Genomic DNA, 18,916 nt, shown 5'->3' on the forward strand with positions numbered 1-18,916 from the left:
TCCCGGGCTCTGCGCACCGGGACGCAAGTCTGTGCCTTCGAAGCGCTGCGCGACGGCCACGCCAGCGCCCCAAACCTTGGGCAGGGGCCAAACGGTCACTTCCCCGCCCTCCAGGCGCGGTATGCAAATCCGAGCACCAGGAAGTAGCTGGGACCTCCCGGCCGAGCTCGGCGACTGCCAGTTCCTCCGCCACTGCTCCGGGCCGCCGCCGCCGCTCGCTCCGGGCCGTGGCGCCTCCGGGCCGGTCGCCCTGCAGCCTCCAGCCCGCGGCAGGCGGGGCGGCCGCGCCACCCGGGCCCCCGCCCGCACCCCACACCTCGCGCGCCTCCGCCCCGTCCTGCCCCGCCGGGCCGCCCCGTCGCGGCCCCAGCTCGGACCCCCGGCCACCGTGGAGCGCCGCCGCCGCCCCGCGACTCACACACGGAACTGGTGAGTCCCAGGCGGGACCCGGGAGGGGTCGGGGGGGGGGGTGCAGCGCGGGAGTGGGGAGCGCGCGGCGGGGCGGTGAGTACGCTCGGATGCCTTCCGCCCGCGGAGACTCGGCCCCGGGAGCGCGATCGCGGGGGCAGGCGGCTCCGCAGGTGTCTCGGTGCTCGGGCGCAGGGGAGGGGCGGGCGCACCGCGGGGCCCTCCGGCGCTGCCCCTAGGGCGGATGCTGTCCCCGCGCGGGCGGGGAAGCCCGTCTCCACGCAGAGCGCGCTCGCGGCGGGGATCCCCGGGGGGACCCCAGGCCTGCACAGTCGGGTCTCCCCTCCGGATCCCGGGGCCCCTCCGCGAACTGCGGGCATCTGCCCTTCTCGTGGCCCGGGCGGAGCTTGACGTCCGGGCGCTGCGGCGGAGGCGGTGCGCACCCTCCCGCCGAGCCCGGCGCCTCCCGGCCTGCGGAGCCGCAGCCCCGAGCCCCCTGCGGCCGAGAGGAAGCGAGAGTTATTTTAAGAATTCAGGGGTTGCCTTTCCTTCGCCTTGGGGGAAGGGTGTGAGCGTCAGTTCCCACTTTCCTGCGTTATCTCGGCCACTGTGGTGTCTTCGAGATGCTGAGCATTTATGTTTCATCTAATAGCAAGCGTGATCGTGGGGTGTGTGTCTATGTGTGTGTCTGTCTGTTTGAATTACCCCAAATCCACCCAACTTTGTCATCTCAGAAACTCGAGTTGAACCCAGGCTTCTCAGTTTCCTAGCTAAGTGTGAACTGAGGCCCGTTACTGAAATTCTCGGTTAGGGTTTCCTTGTCTACCTTCTGAGCTATTTGTTGCATGTAAAGCTCCAAGCACATACTAGGCATTCCATAAAAGGTGCTGTTATTATTGCAAATAATTTTGTCCATAACAACGAGGCTCCCTGGTTCTTTGCAGTTTGATGATTTTAAACCTAAGACGGCTTATCCAATTTAGCCACTTGACCTTACTGATACACTGCATAATAAATACACCAGTGATTTACTGTCCCAAAGCAGGGCCGGAGTCTGGCCCAGGCTAAGAACAAGGCAATGAGGAGGTTTGACTTACTTTTGATTTTTTGGCTACCCCCAGCTGTCTGTAGGGTTCAGAAGGGCTGGGGTGGGTGTGGGGGGTGGGTCTCTCTCTCCAGCACCTTCTAAAGCAGGGTGGAGGGAAATAGGCACTTACTGAGTCCTCGGAATCTGTCTTGATAAGGTAAGCTCTGCTGGAAAAGGGTAGGATTCAGGTGGCTCCTTGTTTTGTCTTGGCAGTCAGTGTTTTGAGGCTTGAAGACATTTAATTTGATCACAAGAGGCTCTTGATGATTGGTCCTCTTTGGGTGCAGAATAGGGTAACCTTCTTCCTGAGAGAAGGATAGAGGGCAGCCGATGTGAAGGGAGAAAAAACAGGAGCCAGGAAGCCTGACTTTGGGTGTCTTCCATCACTTATCAGAGCTGTGATTTGGGATAAATTACTTGGACCATTTATCCCATCAACATTTTCTTCACAGTGGTGGTTAACATTATATTATGATTTGCCCATATGTTTATAGTCTGTTTTTACCACTACAATGAAATGTCCATGAAAAGAGCTTTGTCTGGTTTGTCCAAAACGCCAGCCCTGGTGCCTGTCACATGGTCGAGATTGCTTGGAAGAAGGAAGGAGGGTCTCCTCCAAGCCTGGCCCCGTGCAAGTCTGAGGAACAGGGCTGGCCCCTAAGGCATCTGTAGCCCACTGGCCCTCTAGTCCTGGCTTCTAAAATGGGAATTGGAGGAACTTGACAGTCAAGTTATCCCAGCACTAGAGTTCTCCATTCAGGACTGGTTTCCATGCTGTAACACTGGGAGAGAAGTCTTGATTTGGAATGGTAAGATGCAGCCTGCAAAGCTGACATCTGGGCAAGCTGTTATGCAATCAAAAAGACACACAACATCCTAGAATCATCAATATTGGAAAAGTTTGTAGAGTACTTGTGTGATACCTGAATGCTGCCCATGGCATTCTCTTAGCAGGAAAAGTAGTCCAGCGAGGTAGTGATTCAATGATTCCCAAAGCTTTTTAGTTCCATTATTTTTGTATTAAAAAAAAAAAAATAACCAAGACATTTGAGATGCTAACTGGTTCAAATGAATATACGGTGTTGTAACTTACAAACATGAAATCGTATTATCCATAAACGAACCCATATTCATTTAAAATCTGCACAAATGGGAACACATGCCCCCCAGCATGGAACATTGATGTAGCCCACTCACACCATTGATCTGTGACCTCTGCGTCCTCAGGCATGGGGAGAGTTGACAAGGAAAGGTCATCGCATCACTAGTTGGGACGCTGATCAGTGACATGTTAATGTCAGAGACAGTTTCAGACGTTTCCTTGGCTCCTCTGCCAATGGTGGTACTGATGATTTTTGCTGATCCGGGGCTCTGAAGCCTTCTGAACACTGATTTCCTCCAAACCTCTCAGGACCCTGCACGGTAGGCAGGGACCAAAAAAAGAGGCGGGATGGGGGGAGAGTTGGCATGTCCACGGTCACAGGCCTGATTAAGTGGTCTCGTTGGGCCTAGTAGGTATGTTTTCCCACTCCAACTCTTAAGAGCTTTTCCCACTTTTCTGCCTTTGGATCTGTAATAGGTATTCCATTACTTAAAAGTAAAGAAATGAACTCATCATTTAATAAACATTTTAAGGACAGAATCACAAGGTCATCTTCTTCTATCACATGGAGATGGTCTGCACTAAGGAACTGTCAGAGTAAATGAGCTGGTGGACAAGTGAGCAGGGTGTGGAGGCTGTTCTGTCGAGCTGAGTTTCTGTGCCTTTCAACTTTGCTGCCTGCTCAGGGAAAGGGGAGCCCAGAAAAGTCCCCAGATGACATCTGTCCTGGTCACTGTCAGAGCAGCACTAGTGACTGCCTTCAGGGCTGTTCCGTGCTTATGGGTCAGCATGATGTTGTTGTTTAGTCGCTAAGTCGTGCCCAGCACTTTTGCAACCCCATGGACTGTAGCCCACCAGGCTCTTCTATCCTTGGGATTTCCCAGGCACGAATCCTGGAGTGGGTTGCCATTTCCTTTTCCAGAGGCTCTTCCCTACCCAGGGGTCCAATCCAAGTCTCCTGCATTGGCAGGCGTAATCTTTACCACTGAGCTACCTGGGAAGCCCCTGGGACAGTATAGAAATACTCAATGATACTTTGTAAAAAATGTCCCCCTAGCTTCTTTATAAACCCTACCTGTATGGTTTTTTTTTTTTTTATAAACCTACCCTGTATAGTTGTTATAACAGTGAGAGGTGTCATTTGAGGGGAACATACACGGTGAGGAGACAGGGCCCATGGGATGCATGTGGAAACGCGCAGCCTCCTGTTGTGGACCGGGCTTATCCTAAGTCCACACTCCTATAATGGATAGACATTCCTTCCCAGCTTTTAAGATTGATGAGAAGGACAAGGAAGAGGAAGTTGGTCAGAAGTACTGAAAGATTTCTTACAGCTGCCTGGTTTCCTGATACTTAAATTGTGAAACCTTGAGTTCAGTCTCTCATCATTTCTGACATTTATTTTGAGTAAGTTCCCATTTGGGGGAGAAGCCCATGAGTAGAAAATAGTATGGAAATCTTCCCTTAGTGGTGGTTTAGTTGCTAAGTCCTGTCTGACTCTTGCCACCCCACAGACTGTAGGCTCCTCTGTCAATGGGATTTTCGAGATGAGAATACTGGAGTGGGTAGCCATGCCATTCCCTTCTTCAAGGGACCTTCCCCACCCAGGAATCAAACCCGGATCTCATGCATTGCAGGCAGATTATTTACTGACTGAGCTGTGAGGGAAGCCCTGCCCATGGAGGGATTCAAATTTTTGGAACACACCAGTTTAAAGACTCGGACCTTCTTTCAGATTCCCTTGCCTGCATTAGCTGAAAGGGCTGTCTTGTCATTTAGAACAACAAGTTTCAGGAGTTACTTGGGATGATGTGTGGAAAAGGCTCATTCATGCTGGCTAGTTGCAGGGGCTATTATCACCCTGGTTCCTCACTCTTGGGCTTTCTCTTCAGTTTTGTCCTGACCTTCACTTTGCCTTGTTGTTCTTGTTCAGTTGCTCAGTTGTGTCAGACTCTTCCTGACTCCACGGACTACAGCACACCAGCTTTCCCTGTCCTTCACCATCTTCTGGAGCCTGCTCAAACTCATGTCCATTGAGTTGGTGATACCATCCAACCTCTCATCCTCTGTCGTCCCTTTTCTCCTCCTGCTTTCAATCTTTCCTGGCATCAGGGTCTTTTCCAGTGAGTTGGCTCGTTGCATCAGGTGGCCGAAGTATTGTAACTTCAGCATCAGTCCTTCCAGTGAATATTCAGGACTGATTCCCTTTAGAATTGATTGGTTTGAGCTCCTTACAGTCCAAGGGACTCTCAAGAGTCTTTTCCAACACCACAGTTCAATAGCATCAATTCTTGGGCACTCAGCCATTTCTAGCTCTCCCAGCTGTATAAGACTACTGGAAAAACCATAGCTTTGACTATATAGACCTTTGTTGGCAAAATGATGTCTCTGCTTTTTAGTATGCTGTCTAGGTTGGTCATAGCTTTTCTTACAAGGAGCAAGTGGCTTTTAATTTCATGGCTGCAGTCACTGTCTGCGTCTTAGTACTGACTAAGCATCAACACTCCTGATTTGCTGCCAAGCTGTTTAATGGCAGTTGTATTTATAATCAGAATACAATTTTCCTTTTATAGAACTCTTCCGAAGTGTTGGTTACTTATCTCTGCTTTATGTACCGTCGACGCATGTCCAGTCTCTCCTCTCTAACTCTCCTCTCTTCAACTCCTTTCTCACTGCCTTACAGAGCCTGCATTGATAGGAACTGACCATTATTGGTTAACCCCAGTGTAACTGTGTGCTTTCTTCATTGTGCTTATATGTGTAAGTGATGTTCCATAAAATGATGGACGAATGGGGATATGTTAACAGAGACCATTGGATGGATGTTTCTTGGTGCTTGCTGAGGGCTCTGCTCTTGATGAGCCGTAGGACTCGGAGAAGGAAGTCTTCATTGAGAGGTTCAGAGGGTCTTTAAGTGTCTCATTTCCTTTTTACCATTCACACTTAAGACAAAGTCAGATATTATTGGGCCTGCCCACACTCTCCCCCTTTCTTTTTTTTTAAATTTTAGTTTTTTAACACCAAAAACATTTTGTACTGGGGTGTAGCCAATTAACAATGTGGTGATAGTTTCAGGTGGACAGCTAAGGGACTCAGCCCTACATATACATGTATCCATTCTCCCCCCAAACCCCTCCCATCCAGACTGGCACATAACATTGAGCAGAGTGCCATGTGCCATATAATAGGTTCTTGTTGGTTATCCATTTTAAATATAGCAGTGTGTACATGACCTTCCCAAAGTCCTTAACTATCCCTTCTTCCGGGCAACCATGAGTTTGTTTTCTAAGTCTGTGAGTCTCTGTTTTGTAAGTTCATTTGTACCATTTCTTTTTTAGACTCCACATATAAAGGATGTCCTATGATATTTCTCCTTCTCTGCCTGGCTTACTTCACTTGGTGTGACTCTCTAGGTCCATCCATGTTGCTGCAAATAGCCTTATTTCATTCTTTTTCATGGCTTCACACTCCCCCCTTTCTGTAAGCATCTAGCATCACTCTCTGTATTGACCCTGAGTCATGCTGGTTGGAAGATCACTGTCAGCTCTCCCCAGTTCCCCGTTCCCTCTCCACTGGTCCACTGCTTGGTGGGAACTGTGGTGACTTTTTGGCACTGGTGTGGGTCCCCAGTGAGACAGTAAGGCAGGTCTGGGTTCATCCTGCCTCCAGCCAGAGTGGAGATGTCTCCCAGGTGCTGGGCCTTCTGGGTGCCTCCAGTCTTCCTGGAAACTTTAACCCACACAGGGGCAAGGGCAGCTGAGAAGCTTGTCTCAGAGGGACTGTCTGGAGAGGGAGGCCCACTTCTGCTTTCCACAGGGAAGCTGGGTCATAGAGCACAGAACTGCAGTGGGAGGCCCCAAGAAAGTGATACTTCCTTCTGCTTTGAAGGCCCAGGCCCATCATTTGCCTGCAGCCCCACCTTCCTCACCACCCAGCCCTGCTTTTTCCTCTGGGTTGGGGTTCTTCTACCATCTTCTTGGCACTTGGTCCTTGAGAAGGCGGAAGGGAGGGGAGGGGAGGGAGGAACAGAATGAAGACAGTCCTCAGTGTGGAGCCTCCTGGGGTGGGGAGACGACTCCCACAGCCATGCTGGATTGTTCAGCCACAGAAAGATGTTCGTTTTGAAATTCTTCATCATGGAAATCATTACAAAACTCTGAGTAGAGGTTTTGAAATCTTTTAATGTTCAAGCAGTATAATTATTTCTTAATCTTAACTACAGTGGTTCAGTGCTGTTTTAAAAATTCTTTAAAAAAATAATAAAAATTCTTTAAGCTGTGTTAGTCACTCAGTCGTGGCCAACTCTTTGTGACTCCCATGGGTGCAGCCTGTCAGGCTCCTCTGTCCAGGGGATTCTCCAGGCAAGAATACTGGAGAGGGTTGCCATTTCCTTCTCTAGGAGATCTTCCTGCCCCAGGGATCAAATCTGGGTCTCCTACATTTGAAGGCAGATTTTTTAGTATCTGAGCTACCAGCCTCTCTTTAAATACTTGGGGTAGATCAGTGACGTTTCAAACTTCTTTGACCTTGATCCATATCAAGAAGCATCATGTTTTATTTTGTGCCAGAGTGCACATCCATCTGTATGCAAAGAAAGAAAGAGGAAGAGAGAAAGGAAATTTGGTGAAAAGCCTCTCCCCACAGCTTGTAGGGGGCGGGGAGTGTGACCCCAGGCAGTCCTCTGAGACCACCTTGGTGAGATGTAAAATACACAGAAGTGAGGAATCCCTGGTGAGCTGGTGGTTAGGACTTTCTGCTTTCACTGCTGTGGCCTGGGTTCAGTCCTTGGTCTGGGAACTATGATCTAGCAAGCAGCTTGGCCCCAAAATAACTACATAAGTAAAGTAAAACGCACAGAAGTGAGCCCAGCTATTCTATAAGCTCCTGTCCAATAAGGTTTATTATACAAACACAAATTAAGATACATCTGGCTTTCCATGTGGCACTAGTGGTAAAGAACCCACCTGTCAATGCAGGAGAACATAAGAGATGCGGGTACGATCCCTGGGTTGGGAAGATCCCCTGGAGGGCATGGCAACCCATTCCAGTATTCTTGCCTGGAGAATCCCATGGACAGAGGAGCCTGGCGGGCAATAGTCGATGGAGTCACAAAGAATCGAATATGACTGAAGCAACTTAGCATGCATACAATGAATGGTATACCTTGTAAATATCTTTCAAATAGAATTAAATTATACTTACTAGTGTGAAAGATGTTCTTTAAAAAGCTGAACACAAGCTGAAGAGTAATATATATTACCATTTCTGAAATACAGTATTTATGTTGACACAATGATAAACTATGAATATCAATGAGTTTTTTATACTAAAGTTTTCAGTACTGATTTTTTTCTGGGTGATGGGTGAATGCTGATTTTTCTTTTTTACGTCTTTCTTTTGTTACAAAGATTATGACTTCTGTGGTTTTAGGACAGTGGTGTAATGGGCCATGACGCGTAATAAGCCGGCGTGACAGCAGGAAACTTTAGAGCAAAAATGGCCCTTTTGATGGTTGTGTGGATATCATTGTAGGCAGACCGACGCTAGAGGAACTCATGCATTGCAGACAGCGTAAGCAGACATAATATTTTCCTAAAGAAGTGTCTACTGATATTTACTCATATTTAGTACTGAGTTTCTTGAGAACCATTCGTTAGGCCCAGTTTCGGGGAGGAAACGCCGCAGGGGAGAAGGAGTCTGGGGTGGGGAGAACAGACCGGTTCACACAGCATCCCTGGCTGACCAGGCAGTGATGAGGTGGTTCGCACAGGCGCGAAGGACCCGTGCCCCCAGGACCCTCAGTGTTGGATTTCACTGTGTAGACCAAGGTGAATCTTGTAGAAAGTCTTTGTAGGAAACCATTTTTTTTTCCCCATCACAATCACCTTCTTGACTAGACTCTTCTGTAACAAAGTATTGATGATGTTGCCAAGAAATGTAGAGACACGGAGACACTCAGTGATGGCTAAGTGTCCTCTGAATAGGTGAGTGTCATCCTCTGAATAGGTGGATGATTAACAGGTGGAGGAATGGGGACTTCCACAGAAATTAACCGGGGGCTGGAAAGTAGTATTTATTGCCTTTGTACATAACCTCAGACTCGTTTCTAATCACTAGCGAGCAGATACTTGGTCACTCCCCTGGCAGGTATGATGACCTTGTCCAGACATTTATCTGAATCTTCTTGATGAGGCAACACTGCTGAGGGGAAAAAGGAGTTGAGTTCTAAGCTTCTGTAGGGTTATCAGTATTTTCCATTTGACTTAAATGCAGACTGTTGGGCTTTCCCTGCAGTCCAGTGGTCAGGACTCTGGGCTCTCAGTGCAGGGGGCATGGGCTCAATTCCTTGAGGAACTAAGATTCCCAAAGGGTGCCAATAAATAAGTAAATAAATAAAGGAGACTGCTCTACAGCAGTGGCTTGGTGTTGGCCTTGTTCTTACCATATACAAATTAGTGTGTTTAAAAACCTCACCATAACCAGGAATGGCAGCAGTTGGACAAAGTGGGATAATTGGGCAATTCTGCAAAGAATGCCCTTGCATGATCAGACATGGCCTGTTGAATACCTGCTGTATTCAGTGCCTGTTGCATGCTAAATTGCATCAGTCGTGTGCAACTCTATGGACTGCAGACCCCGAGGGATTATTAGTTTTAACCTTGAGAGGAGATAGTGTAATGTGGTGGAAAGAAGATGGTCTTCCAGGTGACACAAATCAGAAGTCAGGTGAACTTCTGATCTGCCTGGGGTACCAGGAATCACCAGAGGCTAGGGGGTGAGTTCAATGTTCTTGGCATTCAAAGATGCCCTCAGGAGTGGGACATGGGGCCATAGCGTGGTTCTCAGAGCGAGATTGGTTTTGCCCGAGACGGGTGAACACAGCACTCTGCAAACAGAAGGGCAGGACTCTTGGTGACAGTGAGGGGATGATGCTTGGTCATGTAGGGTTGGGGGAGAAGGAATTTACCACTTGAAGACCTTAAAGGGAGGCATCCTTAAATAATGAGAAACTTTATTATCCGAAGAGTGATGGACAAATACAATAGTGGACGTGCTCCTTGCTTCAAATAAGTTGCTCACACACAGTTTATGGCCATTAGGATAATTAAACACGCACCCAAAGGGTTGGCTTTTGTCTCTCTGGACCATGTGGACTTTTCCAGCTGTTTCAACTTTAGTGCATGGCAAGTGTACATAAAAAACAAAATTCAACAAGTTCAGTTTCATAACTGTCTACATACGTTTTATTTTATGGTTTTCAATTATTTTTAAAGTTTTAAATAAATGAAGATAACCACTAAATGAGAAATTAATGGTCATTTTCCATAAATTCCTTTATCTGTAGATAACCTTTCAAAATTTTAATAGAAAAAATTTCTGAGCAGTTTGGTAAATGACTCAAATATTGCTTTATTCCTATAGTTCTGTCTTCAGCAAAGGCTATACTGCACAGCCACATTTAACAAATGACTCATCCCCTCTTGTGTCAAGTGTCAGCCACTGGACTCTGGACATCACCTGTCTACCTTGGTGTCCAACATGAAAATCAGACTCTCAGAGGAGGAAGGTATCTTGGCTGTGTTTCTAAAACATAGGCCTTATCAAGCAGTCACTTTCTGTTGAGCACTGGGTCTCAAAAGTTAGCATCTGTCCCAGTGATTCTAACGGTGGTAGAGGAAGTCATGTTGTGAGAAGAACTGTGACAGGTATATCCCTGTTGGCCAAAGTGGCCCATTTCATTTTTGTCCAGCTGTGGATATTAAAGAGTTTTTTTTTGTCTTGTACTGTAATGTCTTATTTCTATGGTTTCTGCTTGTTGGTTCTGGTTCTGTGCTGTTTCTGCACAGTTGAAGCCAGCCACTGTTGGACTGACTATCCAACCACTGTGGCTGTAAATATGGAATGTGTAGGGACGTAACTGTTGTACTGTCCACCAGCACTATTACTTCACCTCTCTTCTAACAGAGCCCAGATTATGTTAAGATCCAGCTTCTCAATGCAAGTTTCTGCAGAAGTTTTCCACATCCCCATCTATAAACTGGCTCTGATTGGTCAAATGCTACTGTTCTTACCAGTGATTGGTTCATGAGTGGTATACTTTGGGTTGGATGGTAATCAGTGAAAAAAGTGATGTTCCATAGATGATCTAAAGATACAAACAGAAAAGGTGTAGGAGAGAGAGGAAAGAAGGAAAGTAAGACCTGGACAAAAGATAAAAAAATAAAACACAATATGTGAAAGTCAGGAAATTGAAAATTGGAAAGAAGATAGTGTAAGTTATTCTGATCACTGATTTGTGATATATACTGTGTGTGGTTGTCTGCTCTGTGTTTGTCCTAGTCGCACAGACCAGTGTGGAATTAATGCTGATAACTGGGCTTCTGTAATCACAGTGGATTTTTTAAAATGTATATTTATTGGGAGGAAATTTATGGCAAACCTAGACAGTGATTAAAAAGCAGAGACATCACTTTACCGACAAAGGTCCGTATAGTCAAAGCCATGGTTTTTCCAGTAGTCATGTTTGAATGTGAGAGTTGGACCATAAAGAAGATTGATCACCCAAGAATTGATGCTTTTGAATTGTGGTGCTGGAGAAGACTCTAAAGAGTCCCTTGGACAACAAGGAGATCAAACCAGTCAATCCTAAAGGAAATCAACCCATAAATTCATTGGAAGGACTGATGCTGAAGCTCTAATACTTTGGCCACCTGATTCGAAGGACTGACTCATTGGAAAAGACCCCGATGCTGAGAAAGATTGAGGGAAGGAGAAGGGGGTGACAGAGATGAGATGGTTGGATGGCATCACCAACTCAATGGACATGAGTTTGAGCAAACTCCAGGAGATAGTGAAGGACAGAGAAGCCTGGCGTGCTGCAGTCCATGGGGTTGCAAAGAGTCGGACACGACTATGCGACTGAACAGCAGCATATTTAAAAATACTGAGTGTTGTGTGTCAGGCATTGTGGTGGTGGATTCTTGGGGGAAACATAAGCCTTAATAAGTGTGAACTTCCTGTCCTAAAGAGTTTATTGTGTTCTAGTCTGTCTGGGCTGTTCACACACCAGAGGCTGACAAATTAACTTGCGGTGGTCATGGGTGGGACAGTTACCTTGCTCAGGAAATCCCTAGGCATCTGAATCAATGCAGAGAAACCAAGAGTTCTGGTAAAGAAGGAAGGCAGCGTGTGAAGTGGTTAGAGCACAGTATATGAAATTAGTCACATTTGGGTTCAAATTCCAGGTCTGTCTCTTCCTAGGCATAAGGTGCTGGTTTTGCTGACCTCAGATTTAAACCTCAGAGGCTGGTTGTGGGGATTCCAGGATGTAACAGGTTCAGAACTAAACTATATTTGAAGCACATAGCCAATGGTAGTCGTTGTTATAACAGAAGAAAGTTGCTTAGGATCGTTACTACCAAAAAAATCAAACTGACAGAAAGAAAACCCAGAAGATAACAAATGTTGGTGAGGATATAGAGAAATTGGAATCTTTCTGCACTGCTGTTGGGACTGTAAAATGGTGCAGACCCTTTGGAAAACAGTATGGCAGTTACTCCCAAAATTAAACACAGAATTACCTTTCAATTCAGCAGTTCCACTTGTCGGTATAGACCCCCCAGAATTGAAAGGGGGGTCTCCAAGAGATATCTGTACACCCACATTCATAGTAGCATTATTAACAATAGCCAGGGGGTGGAAGCAACTCAAGTGTCCATCAACAGGTGAATGGATAAACAAAATGTGGTATATACATACAAGGGAATATCATACAGCCTTGAAAAGGAAGGAGACTCTGATGCAGGCTACAACACGGATAAATCTTGAAAACAGTATGTTAAGAGAAATAAAAGGAAAAATATTGTATGATTCCATCTATGAGATCCTTTTGCTGCTGTTCATTTGCTAAAGTCCTGTCCAACTTTTTACGATCCCATGAGTTGCAGCTTGCTGGGCTTCTGTGTCCTTCACTATCTGCTGGAGTTTGCTGAAACTCATGTCTGTTGAGTTGGTGATGCCATCCAACCATCTCATCCTCTGCCACTCCTCTCTTCCTGCCCTCAATCTTTCCCAGCATCTGTGTCATTTCCAGTGACTCAGCTCTTCATATCAGGTGCCCAAAGAATTAGAGCTTCTGCATCAGTACTTTCAATGAATATTCAGGGTTGATTTCATTTAGGATTGACTGGTTTGGTCAGAAATCAAATTCATAGAGACAGGAAATAGAATGGTGGTTGCCAGGGACTGGGGGAAGGAGAAATGTAGTTATTTGATGGACCTGCAATTTCAGTGTTGTAAGATGAAAAGAGTTCTGGAGATGCATGATGATGGTCACACAAGATTATGTAGGCACTTATTTGTACAATTAAAGATGGTTAAGATGTGAGTTTTGTTATGTGTATTTTAATACAATTTAGAAATGATTTTTTAAAAGTTGTCGAACTTCTCTGGGGATCCAGTGGTTAAGACTCTGCCTTCCAATGCAGAGAGTATGGGTTTGACCCTGGTCAGGGAGCTGAGATCCTACATGATTCATGGCCCTAAAACCAAAACATTAAAAAGAAAGAAAGAAAGAAGCAGTAAAGAGACTAAACAAAATTCAGTATTCAATAAAAAGACTTTTAAAAATTAAAAAAATTTTAAAAAAGTTAACTTGGTAAGCAGAAAAGTAGAAGTTACTCAGTTGTGCCCAACTTTTTGCAACCCCATAGACTGTAGCCCACCAGGCTCCTCTGTCCATGGAATTCTCCATGCAAGAATACCAGAGTTAATAGCTGTTTCCTTCTCTAGGGGATCTTCCCAACGCAGGGACTGAACCCATGTCTCCTGCATTGGAGGCAGATTCTTTACCGTCTGAGCCGCCAGGGAAGTGCCTGGTAAGCAGAACTGTGTACAAATATTAATAGGTGAGGGTGGTCTGGAAACCAGTTAGAAGCTTGTAAGCATGGGCTTCCCTGGTGACTCAGCTGGTAAAGAATCTGCCTGCAATGTGGGAGACCTGGGTTCGATCCCTGGGTTGGGAAGATCCTCTGGAGAAAGAAATGGCAACCCACTCCAGTATTCTTGCCTGGAAAATTCCATGGACGGAAGAGCCTGGTAGGCTACAGTCCATGGGGGGTTGCAAAGATTCGGACACCACTGAGCAATTTCACTTTCACTTTCACCCATTCCAATATTCTAACCTGGAGAATTCCATGGACAGAGGAGCCCAGCAGGCTACGGTCCAATGGGTCCCAAAGAGTTGGACATAACCCAGCTACTAACACACACAAGCGCAGGCTAAGTGACTTTCTTTCAGGGCCTTTTAGAAAAGGTGAAATGGATGGCTCTAAAAGGCAATTTCTAATTTGATAGTTATGTTATTTCTAGCCACACACCCTCAATTCCAAATTACATAATAGGAAAGAATATTTTCAGTGAATTTCTTAATACATGTGAAGAGTTTTGTTTTGTTTTGTTTTTTTTAACTTTCCTAGCATAGGTTTTTTTTTTTTCTTTTAACTTAAGTATAATGTATATGGAGCAAAATACCAAAACACAGACAAGCCTAGGGCTTCTCTGGTGGCTCAGATAGTAAAGAATCTGCCTGTGATGCAGGAGACCCAGGTTCGATCCCTGGGTCTAGAAGTTCCCCTGGAGAAGGAAATGGCAAACCTAGCTGAAAGCAGATCCTCCTGTAAACCCCACCCCAGATCAAGAAGCAGAACGATGCGCACAACCAGCATCTCTGGGTGCCTCCCCCCGATACATAATACTTTGCCTCCTCAAAGGCATCTGCCTTCCTGCTTCAAGTTTTAGTTTAGTTTCCCACTTTGGCTTTTTCACAATAAAGTGTAAGAGATTGAAGAGCTGCACAGAGCCATTTGGCTTGGCAGATGAACAAGTTTTCAAGCTGTGGGTTTGGCTGGCACAGGCATGATAGAGGGCAGGTCCTGGTCAGGTTTTATACCCTGGATATTCAGCTGCCAAAACTCTCACACTGTGGGTTTGATCAGAGCCTTATTTAAATACCTGTTTATCCGACCATTAGTTAGTAAAATTAGATTGCACTCACCATATATAGCTTGTTTTTCTACTCATCTCTGCATCGCTCAGTAAATGTATAAATGCAAATGTGGAAATGTGGGTGTGATAAGGGTGGTTTCCAGTGACCCACAAGTAATCAAACATCCTGCTATGCACACAGACATTTGAAAGTGCCAACTGGCTTTGTGAATTCAGTTATGAGAGTCCTCATAAAAGGGGACTCGTTTTTCTGATGTGAAGGAACACAGCACCCTTGTGACTGACTGTTCCGCTTCTTGTAGTTTTGACATTTATTTTGGTTGGAGGTGAGAGGGTACTGTCGTTTGACCTGCAGGATGCATTAACCCATGAAGTAATGCTTCATCTGTTCATGATTTGGAAACACTTCTCAGATGCTCCCTGGTCATGAATGTGCAGGCTTATGACTTGCCCACCCATCCATCAACTTTCAATAGCAGAATTGTTCCATAAATGCTCAGGAAGTCAAAATGTTTTTTAAAGTGGGCTGAAGAATGTAACTTTCTATTTCATATGAAATATGAAGAATACAGTCAGGTAGCAGAGTACAGAGGTATCCATAGGAATATAGGAATATGAAGAAGTCACGGTTGTGGTCCAGACATCAAGGCTGGGAATGACCCCGCCCCAGGGCGGTCGCCGAGCCCAGAGTTGGAGTGCCCACAGCTCCAGCCCCAGGTTCATCTTCTTCCAGCTGCAGTTGCTGATGTTTGGCATCTGCATTTTCACCACGGGATGATCCACAGGAATTGGAACCAGGAGGGAAGGTGGGAATGGAGGGAGAGGAGGATTAGCAAGGGGACTGGCCAGAGCAGGGCAGCTTTCCAGGGATGAAGTGCATTTCTCAGTTGAGAATAAAAAAAAAAGAAAAGATGGAAAAACAGTTTAACCAGCTTCCTTACCTATGGTATGCATTGGCAACAATCTAGCAGCTTCTGAGAACCGTGTTGCTCCAGGGTGACCTTGAGGTGTCTGCGGAGCAGAAGGATTCTTGTAGTACTTATTTTCTTTTAAATCTACCTAAAAGAAATAAAGGTCCTCTCCAGAAGAATCCTCTAAGGTGGTACAGGGTGGTGTTATTCAACCTGAATGAAAGTTATTAAGGAGCAGACCTTGGGAAGCTGAGCTATAGATTCTAGGGGTGAACTCTGGGCATTTGCACTGCTGCTGTACAGATGTGACAGCTGGACCATAAAGGAGGCTGAGTGCCAAAGAATTGATGCTTTCAAATTGTGTTGCTGGAGAAGACCCTTGGACAGCAAGAGATCAAACCAGTCAATCCTAAAGGAGATCAACCCTGAATATTCATTGGAAGGACTGAAGCTGAAGTTCCACTAGTTTGGCCACCTGATGTGAAGAGCTGATTGTTTGGAAAAGACCCTGATGCTGGGAAATATTGAGGGCAAGAGAAGGGAGTGACAGAGGATGAGATGGTTGGATGGCATCACTGACTCAGTGGACATGAGTTTGAGCAAACTCCAGGAGGTGGTGAAGGACAGGGATGCCAGGCATGCTGCAGTCCATGCGGTAACAAAGAATCAGACATGCCTTAGCAACTGAACAACTACAAAATTCTGCTGTCCGCTCCCCCAACCCTGCTTCCTCAGGGGAGATGACCCTGCTCTTAACTCCTAGGTTTCCTTTGGGCAGCAGTGTCCATGAGCCCCAGCTCCTCACTCGGAGAGCAATTATGGCCATTGCCTCTCTCAGGCTGTCACTGGCATCAGGGGAGATGGGGTCATTTGAGTCAGTGCTTCCTCTTCTTTGTGAGAGGAGGAATGTCCTGTGGGCGGGACAGACAGAGGACAGGTCACGTGACCTGGCTTCACCTTCGCAGGTGTGAGTCCTCCCTTTCAGAGGTATCATCTCGAGCAAGTCATCTGACTTCTCACGTCTCCCTGTGACCATCTGCTAGGTGGCAGTTCCTAACAGAAGGTCTTTTGAAGTTCAGTTGTGTTTATTTGTATGGATGTACTTGAAACATAATAGAGGCCTAACAAATATTTCATATTTGCTTTTCTTTTTGCTCAAGTGATCATTTTTTTAGCCATGATAGTCTTTAGGGAGCTGATTCTGTGCAACAATATGGAAGTGACTGCAGAGATTTTGAGAGGGTTGTGGTCCTCTGAACTTAGGTGCGCGCTTGGACTTGAGCCCGAAGTGCATTTGGAAATGTTTGTTCAAGCTCAGAGCACCATGTGTGGCTGAAAGGGAGAAAATGTCTGGATGAGCGATGGATAGAGGAGGGAACACACCAAATGACTTATGTTTTTCCTGCTGCCTGGGCTCTGAAGGGAGCTAAAGGGCCTCTGTAGGTCGCAGGTCCCAAAATTCAGACTGTCTTACTAATGACTAGGTCAAGGTGAGCCTGGAAATCCACTCTGAACTTTCTTTCTGTGGAGGAGACTGATGGCCGAGGCCCAAGGAGAAAAGGAGCTGGGAGTGATTAGTTCGGGCACAGTAGTTAATTTGCCAGAATGAAAGCCAGTTTCCTGCTTAATTGGAAGGATCTTCTTTTCTCTTTCTTTCTTTTTGGCCACAGGCTTTGGGCTTCCCTGGTGGCTCAGCTGGTAAAGCATCTGCCTGCAGTGCAGGTGACCTGGGTTCAGTCCTTGGGTGGGAGAGATCTCCTGGAGAAGGGAATGGCAGCCCACTCCAGTATTCTTGCCTGCAGAATCCCATGGACAGAGGAGCCTGTTGGGTAACAGTCCATGGGGTCACAAAGAGGTGTACACGACTGAGCAACTAACACACACTCTTGCAGGATCTTGGTTCCTGACCAGGGCTGGAACCTGGGCCGGGGCAGTGAAAGTGCCAAGTCCTAACCACTGGACCACCAGGGGTTTCCCAGAAGAATCTTACAGTGATGCCAGCACTGTTATTACTTGCCTGACTTTTGTGTCAGGCCATAATTACCTTTTACAGAAAATATAATAAAAAGAGCGATCATGTATTGAGTGTGTGTCCTCTGTTAGATGACCATCCCTTAGAAGGCTTGATATTGGTATTGATATTCTTGGTATTGTTAAGGAAACCAAGACTTAGAGATAATAAATGCCTTCTCCTTGACATGTGTGCATACTCAGTCAGTCATGTCCAACTCTTTGTGACCCCGTGGACTATAGCCCTCCAGGCTCCTCTGTCCATGGGATTCTCCAGGCAAGAGTACTGGGGTGGATTGCCATGCCCTCCTCCAGGGGATCTGCCCGACCCAGGGATCCAGCTCAGTCTCCTGTGTTTCCTACATTGACAGGTGTGTTCCTTACCCACTGAGCCACCTGGGAAGTCCACTTTCTTCTTTGGTTACTAAGTAAATGGAATAGGAGACAGCTCGACTCCCGGGCTGATGTGTTTTATTTAACTTTGAAAGGTTATTTTTAAAAAAAATCATGGTTATAATATGTGGAAGGTAATATCCTGGATAGTTTATCAAGTTGACTTTATACATTAACTTGAATGCAAACACAGGAATGCAACTCCTCCTGAGAGATCAATAATAAATACAGCTCGGGGACATTTACTGGGCACAGACTGTGTACGTCATCCATTATTCTAAACATTGCTAAGTTTTTATTCACTTAATCCTCACAGCAACCTTATGAAATCGGTACAGTTATCATCCCCCTTTTTTGTGGATAATTGAAGGTTAATTAACTTGCCCAGTGTTAACACGCCCACATCTCTGTGGGGTGGAGCTCGAACTTGAATCCTGGAAATCTGACTTTTAAGGCCAACTCTACAGCTATACAGTTCCAAGGTGCAACATCTCTGACTTGAGGGAGAAAAACACCCAGACACTCACAACCAGCCAAAGCAAGAGAGAGCCCTCAGTTCTGACAGTTTGGTGTCATTCTTATTATGATCACAACTTGCAAAGACAAATAAAATTGAAATATTGAAATTGAGCTGAAAATCTGAACATTAGATCAAGAGCCTAAGTGTGATTAGGATAAAGCAGCTGATTTTATATGCATTAACTTCAACTGGTAACTCCATTTCTCTCTAGTGTCCTGGTCACCATTTGTTGGGAAAGAAATGATTTTCCTCTGCTGGTCAAGCAAAGCAAATCAGTTGTTTTGTAACAAAGATTGAATCATGCTTGGATTAGCCTTTTCTTCATAGTTCCCTCACATTTTTCTTTTGCTCAGTTATGTAGCTTGGGGTTTTCTTCCTAATGAAGCAATATCTTACATTATCACAACTCTTTAAAACGCAGCTACAAAGCCTTGGACTTTGAAAAGTTATTAAGATTGTAGTTAATAGATTACTAATGG

General features: G+C 45.8%; 1 protein-coding gene across 2 annotated transcripts in view; it reads left to right on the forward strand.

Moving 5' to 3' along the window:
* The first annotated feature begins 201 nt into the window (after positions 1 to 201).
* LYN (LYN proto-oncogene, Src family tyrosine kinase) overlaps positions 202 to 18,916 on the forward strand; it is a 106,745-nt gene continuing 88,030 nt past the window's right edge. For both annotated transcript variants that reach the window (XM_020900826.2, XM_070477129.1), the window contains exon 1: positions 202 to 429. The gene's annotated coding sequence lies outside the window, so the exon portion shown is untranslated. The remainder of the gene's footprint in view (positions 430 to 18,916) is intronic.

This window comes from Odocoileus virginianus, chromosome 15, assembly GCF_023699985.2.
Source record: "Odocoileus virginianus isolate 20LAN1187 ecotype Illinois chromosome 15, Ovbor_1.2, whole genome shotgun sequence".
NCBI classification, from domain to species: Eukaryota; Metazoa; Chordata; class Mammalia; order Artiodactyla; family Cervidae; genus Odocoileus; species Odocoileus virginianus.